Raw genomic sequence first — 9041 nt, forward strand, 5'->3', positions numbered from 1 at the left:
TTTTCAAACTATGTAAAGTTTTATATAACTTGAAATGGTTGGTATGTGAATATTATGTTATTTTGGTTTCAGGTTATGACAGGTTTTAGGTATATGAAATGTTGATAATACAAAGGAAGCTTTGCAGATTTTTTGTAGAAAAAAAAATATATATATGATGGTTTATCGTTGATTTTATATTATTAATATTGAACGTAGTCTTATTAACGCTTCGTAATCTTTATTGAAGATTTTGGGGAGATACACAGCGACTCTTGGGAAAAAGTAAGCAACTCTTTAAAAAGTCATATGTTCAAAACAACACTATTTCGACATAAAATACTATTTCAAACTAGTGCTTATTTCAAAAGGTCACACCTTTTCGGCATGATGCACTGTTTCAAACTAGTGCACATTTCGAAAGGTCGCACTTTTTCGGCATAATGTACTGTTTCGAACTAGTGCATCTATTTGAAAAGGTTTTTCTCACTTGACATACTGTTTCAAGAGAAACCTATTTCATCTCAATGTGGGATAATTTGGGAGACAAATTACTCATTCATATCTTAATGGATTTGTGCAAATCTATTTTTCTAACAATCCCCCACATGAATGAAAATTTGGCTTATTCTATCATAAACATCGGATTTCTGTTCTTTTACAAATGAAAAAATACCGCATCAGGTCAAGTAGCATGGGAGGCTTTTAACTTGCCTTAGTGAAAGACGATCGGATTTAATTGGACGATCAGTAGACTTCCATTAATGTCTTTGAACTGTCAGCCGTTTGTATAAACCTAGACAATCATCTTCACGCAGTACCTTCTCGAATATTGTTGGTTCTCATGTTTGTGTTCATTTTTGGCCTTGAACACTTTTTGGTTTCAGATAGTGCTTTTAAGACATTTGTCTTTAAAATTCTCATAGAAGCGGCCCCACTTCGCACTAACATAGGTGATTTCTATAAAGAGTATCCTGCAATACTCCACTTTGATAACATAACTTTCCAAGATATAGTAAATCATTAAAAGCTTGACTTATCTTAGTTCTCGCGGTAGATATGCACTGTCTTATATAGGAATGGGTTAGAGTATATTATTACTCTCCAGTGCTAACTGAGTCACATACATAATTCAGTTGGCCCTTTGAACCTAGATCTTGAGATTTCCAGTCAATTAGGTTGGTTTTTCCATTAAGAGGACTTTTGGTTGATTATCTCGAAGGCTTTAAGCCCATTTCCCTTGATAATCTTTCCACTTGCTCTCTTGTTAAACCTTTTGTAAGTAGATCCACAATGTTATCTTTTGACCTTACATAGTCAATTGAGATAACTCCATTTGAGAGCAATTATCTAACGGTGTTATGTTTACGACGTATGTATCGAAACTTCTCATTATACATGCTATTCTGTGCTCTACCAATAGCTGATTAGTTGTCACAGTGTATACACACTACTGGCACAGATTTAGCCCAGTTTGGAATATCCTCTAAGAAATTTCGAAGTCACTCAGCTTCGTCTACAGCCTCGTCCAACGCTATGAATTCTGTTTCAATAATGGACTTTGCTATGCACGTTTGCTTTGAGGATTTCTTTGAAATTTATGCATCTCTCCTAGAGTAAAATACCACATTTAATGTCTTTTGAGTAATGCTTCAACAAATTTTCAATTTTGAATTGATTAATTCAAGAAGATACATAATCCCCCACATTTTCCAATTTCTCATGACAAAGTCAATAAATTGGAAAACCATTTAGATATATGTTTTTCAAGTGAGGTGTCTTATTAAAGAATATCACATATCATTCATATAGTGTCAAAAACACTTCTAAGACCTCAATTTTGCTGACAAGTATGCTTAAACAATATCTTAAGCAATCTTCTTTATTAACACTCTTTGGCGCAATAGTAAAACACATACATCTTACAAATAAAATAATTTTAGAACCCTTTTAGCACCCGCCATTCCTAACATCTGGAATGAAGCAAGGATTCTCTGAATCTTAGATCATAATCCCCCCCAAGTGTAGCATTACCACCACCTTGTTTGCTTTCAAGAAGTCCATTCCAAGAATGACTTGAAAATGGTCTAAGTGAGCTACCATCAGGTCTACCTTTCCTCGCCAGTTGTTCATCTTAATGTCAACTTCCAAAGCGAGTCATTTCACCGGTTCGCCTTCTTGGTTCAAGCTTCTCATAGAGCCTTTACATTCTGTGAGTTTCAATCCAATAACCTCGGATATATACTCAGAGATTAACGTATGAGTTGAATCAGTATCCACTATTGCTAGTAGACACCCATAGTTATTGAGTTCCACCTCTACGAATATAAGGTCATCATCGGGGACCAAAATGTTCATACCATTCAACGGACTAGTAGGTCTAGCAAATGCAATAGGAACAACATGAATAGGAGAACCTGGTGGTGTTGTCATTTCTATTATGAAATAGAAACACACTTTGTTATTTATTTATTTTTTTTTTTAAACCCAAAAAAGAAAACAGAAACAAATTTTGTTTAGTAAAGAAGATACACTCACAAACTAATATGTGAACTTGCTTCTGTTTGAGAAAGAATGGGTGTCGAAAGTACCTTTTACGTAGGAGACAGAACCAAATTACCGTTCTCAATATGCAAAAGTTACTAAACATAAGACTTCTAGGAACAGGACAAACCCTTTGAATATTGTTTCATACCTTTATAAACTATTTGGTTTGAAAGTCAAGAGAAGATAACAATTCTCTAATAGGTACCAAACCTTTAGTATTTGAAATCGTAAATTTAGCATATGCACTTCGTACTTTCTGACTTTCGGTTATGACACGTCATTTATTGAGTAAGTCTAGCGGTTATGACATTAGACTCTCTGAATTTGTACTGTGAACCATCTTATTCACAACAGTCCAATATAACTGCCAACATAACGGTTTTTTGAAAAAAATTGCACCTGTTCGCAACTTTTCACAATTTTAACGTAAATTAATTAACGAACCCCACTTTAACCAACGAGAAGAAACTGCCCTGTGGTTATACAAATACCATTTTTGGTGCTATCAAAGAAATCCAATTCACATATGACATACCTTATATTTGTACCAATTCCATGCGTCAAATCCAATATCTATGGTGATAAAATTTTCTGCCACATTACAATTTTTTCCGCTAACGTCTTTACCAATAAAGAACGAAATCCGCTTCAAAATTGTTAGTGCATTTGTACTAAACAATAAGTATAGTCAAAATTAATTCAACCAAATTAATTCAAAGTAAAGGAGATCTGTCTTAAGTTTGTAGGAAATTTATTCCAAAAATATACTTATTGTTAAGTAAACAAGAAAATCAAATTGATATAACAGATATATCATGAACAAACCTTTAGTTCAACAAACAAACAAATCTTTTAGTTCAACTAATTCACTTAATTTACCAATGATTAAATCCGAGCCTAGTGAAGATTCACTATGTCCTTAAGACATATTTTTCCCCTTACGGTGCTTGAAGGTTGATATGAAATTGTCTCCTAAGATAGAACGGATTTATTTCTATAGAAAGCTAACACTTCAATTCTATAGACTCAGCGAACACAACATAGTATTTGACTAAGAACAGAGAGAGAAGAGAAATATCAGAACTCTGTGTGATCTGGTGTGTCTTTCTCTCCAAATTCATCCACTATTTATAGGCGAGTGGTGCCTCTTCGAAACAACACAGTGACTCTTGGGAAAAAATAAGCAACTCTTTGGAAAGTCACATGTTTCGAAAAGAAACTATTTCGGCATAAAATACTATTTCAAACCAGTGCCTATTTTGAAAAGTCACCTTTTCATCATGATGCACTGTTTCGAACCAGTGCACATTTCGAAATATCGTACATTTTCGGCATAATGCACTGTTTCGAACTAGTGCATCTTTTTGAAAAGGTTTTTCTCACTTTATGTACTGTTTCAAGAGAAATCCATTTCATCTCAATGTGGGATAACTTTGGAGACAAATTACTCATTCATATCTCAATAGATTTGTGCAAATCCATTTTTCTAACAATTGGGTCTCTAAGCAAGAACCCTCCATTCAGGTTGTGTTTTGATAATTTTGTTTTGTGTGTAAATCGATGACGAATGGTTCTTCTAAATCTTTTCATGAAGGTAAAGTTGTCGAATTTTGGAGAATTGTAAAAGATGAACTTGCATTGCCTCTTTTAACAGATCTATGTGAGAAAACTGGACTTATACCTCCGCCATGCTTCACGCGCCTTCCAGCTGATCTCAAACTGAAAATATTGGAATTCCTTCCAAGTGCTAATGTCGACAAGGTTGGTCGGGTTTCTTCTGAGCTGAGGTATCTGTCAAGAAATGAGCAGTTGTGGAAGCAAAAGTTTATGGAGGAGATTCCGCTGGGGTCTTCACTGACGCTTTTAGGATGGTATTTTGTGAGATTGCATTGGAGATTGAAGTTTCCTATAAGTAGGGATATTGCTAAGACAGAGAAGATGAGGACACAGGACCACTGGATATTTTTGGTTAGTGGAGTCCTCCCACCAAAAATTGGCCACCATCGTGGTCTGATTTTCTAGTCGGATGCTCCAGATCACGGCGTCACTGAAGATTTCTGTGCAAAATGGAAACTTTTGCACAGTAAAGAAGCATATATGGTTGGAGTTCTTGACTTACTTGCATCGACGTATGTGATCTTTCTTTATATATATGAGAATCGGAATGAGAGATTCAATACAGGTACGACTAACGATAGATTAAATACCTAAGAAGAGTAATATATGTTATCCCGCTGAAAAGTACTAGCAATTTATTAAGATGACTACGAGAATAGCAGCAGCCGAACTTTTTCCAGTAAATAAAGTTTTAGCTAGTTTGAAGATTTCAAAATGAGAACTAATATCCAGTCTCTTTCAATTGATCTGCAATGCAATAGTTTGACATCCTTCGAGTTTAGATTCATGGTCTCAGTATACATTTTTGTTGGAAATAAGGTTGGATAGACGCCCACCAAGATAAGGATAAACCAATGAGTATAGGACTCTATCCTATCAGATATTAGATGAGTATATAACTCTATCCTATCTGATATTAGATGAGTATAGGACTCTATCCTATCAGATATTAGATGAGTATATAACTCTATCCTATCTGATATTAGATGAGTATAGGACTCTATCCTATCCAATATTGAGGAGGTGGGAACCTCTATAAATAGACCCCCCACCTCTCACATATTAATGATCTGAACAACAAGAAAAGCTCTCTCTCCTTTAATGGCAGCCTCCAACATTTTCTAAAGTAGAAGCCAGTAATTTGTGGAGATTCCATAGGTGGTATCCTCCCTAGCCATTGTCAGTTCTTGGTTCTTGGTTCGTGAAAAAAAAGGTTGCTTCCCTTTCGTGGTTGGAACTTGACTCAAGCAAAGTTAAGAAGAAGAAGATCTTGAGTGTGTCAAGAACATCTTCTCCTGTAGATCAAAGCTTGGAACTTCAAATTGAAAGCTGTGACCAAGGTACGATCTTACTGTTTCATTTATATTTTATGCATGTGGTATAACGTAATTGTATATATCATAGGAATCATGCATGAGATATCGATAAAATCCAACATTGGCATCGAGCGGTTTTCCATGGTTTGCATGCTTTTGTTTTGCGGTTTTGATCTTGTGATCTACAATTTTTGAAAAAAAAATCGTTTTTCAAAAAATATTTTAATTAATTTTTAAATAATTAGGTTGTTTAAAATTAATTAGATATTGCTTAATTTTTTTTGTAAAATAAATTATTTATGGGAAATAATTAGTGGAAATTTTTTTCTAGGAATTTTTTTTCTTAGAAATTTTTACATGGAAATTTATTTCTGAGATCATTTCTCTAGAAATTTTAGGATTTTTTCACATGTATTTTTCCACGATTAAAAATTGACATTAGGATGTTTATTTTTACCATGCAGTAATTATTTGAATCTGGATTTTTACTATTGCATGTATATAAAATTGTTTGTTTTCTATCAACGGTCATATGAAAACTAAGGCACAATGCCTAAGTCGCATAGACCCGAAACTTGTAGGAAAACTGAACCAGATCTTGGGAGACGGGCTTCCAAGAAACGCATGACTGCAAAGCAATATAGGAGAACTTTGAAGCCTACTGTCTTGAAATCTGATAAGATAGAGACAGAGCCACCATCACCGAGAATATACACCAAAAGAGCCCCAAATCCTATTCAAGATAGGAATGAGGCTCGACCACTTAAATCTCTCCTACATCGATTATGGGACGATGCTAAGGAACCAAATCCATATGATGTGTCATCAGGGTTTATTTTCCCACCTCACGGGGAAACAGAGGAAGTGGCTAGTAATTTTCGAATGGCTGATAGTGACTGTGAGGATGAGGATGACTCCCCTGGGCACCCAGGAAGCTTCTATGTTCATGGTTGACTAGCTCTGTTTAGTTCTACATTGTTTTTTGAAAGATAGGAAACTCTTTTTTGTAGAAACAATTTTATGAAATGGAAATTTAAGTAGTAGATTTTTTGCATATTCTATGTTATTGATAGTCAAATGCATTGATTTTATTTAATGGCTAGAATCATGCTAGTAGATTATCATGATCATCTCATATGTGAAAATGTGGATTACTTAGATTTAAATTTAAGAGATGATTCTTTTTAAGTAGTATCTTATTTTTGGAATTCAAACTTGATAGAATGGCACCCGATGGAAAATCCCCGTTTACGATGCTACCTGAAAAGGACTTGTTAAACGATAAGAATTACGAACTTTGGTCTAGGAAAGTTAGGCTAATTCTGGCAGATAGGAAGGTCATTGATGTAATAACCGGATGCAAGAGCGTAACCTACACTGGAAGGATTAACACAAGTCGCTTATATTTTTGTACTTAAAAAAGTACAATGAGTATACAAGCAAAGATAATGTTGCCCGAATTGCCATACTTGGCACCATGAGGAATGACTTCATGATGCGGTATGATGGCCTTGGATCGGCAAAAGAGCTATGGGAAGCGATAAAAGCGGACCTTGGGGTAATGCGACTATTTGCCTACGGTGAGGAGGCTACAAATGAGCTTTGACAAATTTATCAAGCTGCCCCATACCTCTATGACCACAACATTGCACGGTGATGAGAAACATGGTTCTTTGAGTTAGCCCAAGCAGGGCCAGTCTGTCAAATGAACAACAAATTCAAGCTGTCATTAGGTCTTTACCTAAAACTTGGGAACAATTTCGCCTTATCTTGGACGATGACGACAATATCACAAACTTTGCACAGTGCAAAGGAAATGTGAAACTTGAGGAACAAAGGCTTCTCAATGAAAAGCCTATTGTTCAAACTGAAGCAAATGTTGTCAACTCCAAAAAGAGGAAGGCTCCTTGGAACAAGAAAAGTGGAAAAGGGAAAGGCAAGGAAAAGGCCAAGCCTAACCCACAACAAAAGAAACCTAGGAAGTCGATAGACATGACTAGTGTTGAATGCTTCCGTTGTCATCAGATGGGACACTATGCTAGGGCATGTCCTTCTCCTGAGGTGAGTTTTACTTTAAGTACTGTCAATGTGATAAGTACTGTCATGCTGTCTGATTCATCACAATATTGGATTGTAGATTCAGCAGCGACAGACCACATAAGCCGGGATAGGTCCCTGTTTGAAGATTTCCGGAAACTTCCACAAGGAACTCGGAGAGTCCACATGGGAAACCAAAGTGTAGCTGATGTTTTGGGCACAGGCACTTGTAGGTTGGATTTTGCGAGTGGGAGATCCATCCTTATTGAAGAAGTACTCTTTGTACCCTCAATTAGGAGAAATCTTTTATCAGTTTTGAAATTACTTCAAGAATCCTATGTGTTTAATTTTTCCCAGAACTCGCTTGAGATATCTTTAAATAACAGTTTGATAGGTCATGCTTATTTAATGAATTCTTTTATGACATTACACTTAGCACAAACTGAAGTTTTTATGTCTAAAATGGTTGGTTGCCAATTGTGGCATGCTAGACTAGGACATATTGGACACAGTAGGATAGACCGCTTAGCAAGGGAGGGTTATTAGGTAACTTAACCTCTGTTAAAATGGAAACACAATGAAAGTTGTCTTCTTTGGAAAAGCCACCAAGAAACCTTTTTGGGAAAGCCCAAAGGGCAACTTATCCTTTACAACTTATTCACTTTCGGACATCCGGTGGACAAATGAATGTAACAAACAAGGCATGGGGCTTTGTATTTCATTACCTTCACATGATGACTATACACGATATGGGACCGTGTACTTGATGTCTCACAAATCGAGGCCTTGGACTATTTTAAAAGTACAAGAACTTAGTTGAGAATCAACTTGATAGGACAATAAAGGCCTTAAGAACCCCACCGGGCGTGAATATCTTTACGATGAGTTTAAGGAACTCGTGAAAATAAGGGGTATAGCTAGACAGCTAACTATTCCTTATACCCCCCAGTGAGAATGGTGTCTCGAGAGAAGGAATAGAACCCTGCTTGGACATGGTTAGATCTATGATGGCTCAGGCTAACTTGCCTATCTCATTTTGGGGTGATGCATTGTTAACGGCCGCACATACTTAACCCTAGTTCCTTCAAAAACTGTTGACAAAACACCCTATGAACTATGGACCGTAGACAACCCGTTTTGAACTACCTTAGACCATGGGGGTGTCGCGGCCTTTGTCACTTCTCAAAATCGAGAATTTGGAAAGTTGAGTGCTCTCACGGAAAGAAGTGTATCTTTATAAGATACGATTGAGACTTCTAAGGGGGTATGTCTTCCTAGGGGAGGATACTCAAGGGCATGTCACATAAATAGAAGCCGCGAACGTCCGATTCTTAGAGGATCAATACCCAATGAGGGGTGAGGTTGATAAGGATATACAACTTTACTGAAGTTGATAACCTTATAACTCTGGCGATGAACAAAGGCGAAGATGAAACTTTCATCAACCCCCGATTCTAGTAACAATGGCATTGGTCAAATGATTGATCAATCCCAACCTCGTAAGAGTGTTAGAGGCCATATCCCCAAACGCCGGTTTGAGATTGA

The sequence above is a fragment of the Coptis chinensis genome, chromosome 5 (assembly GCF_015680905.1).
Source record: "Coptis chinensis isolate HL-2020 chromosome 5, ASM1568090v1, whole genome shotgun sequence".
NCBI lineage: Eukaryota > Viridiplantae > Streptophyta > Magnoliopsida > Ranunculales > Ranunculaceae > Coptis > Coptis chinensis.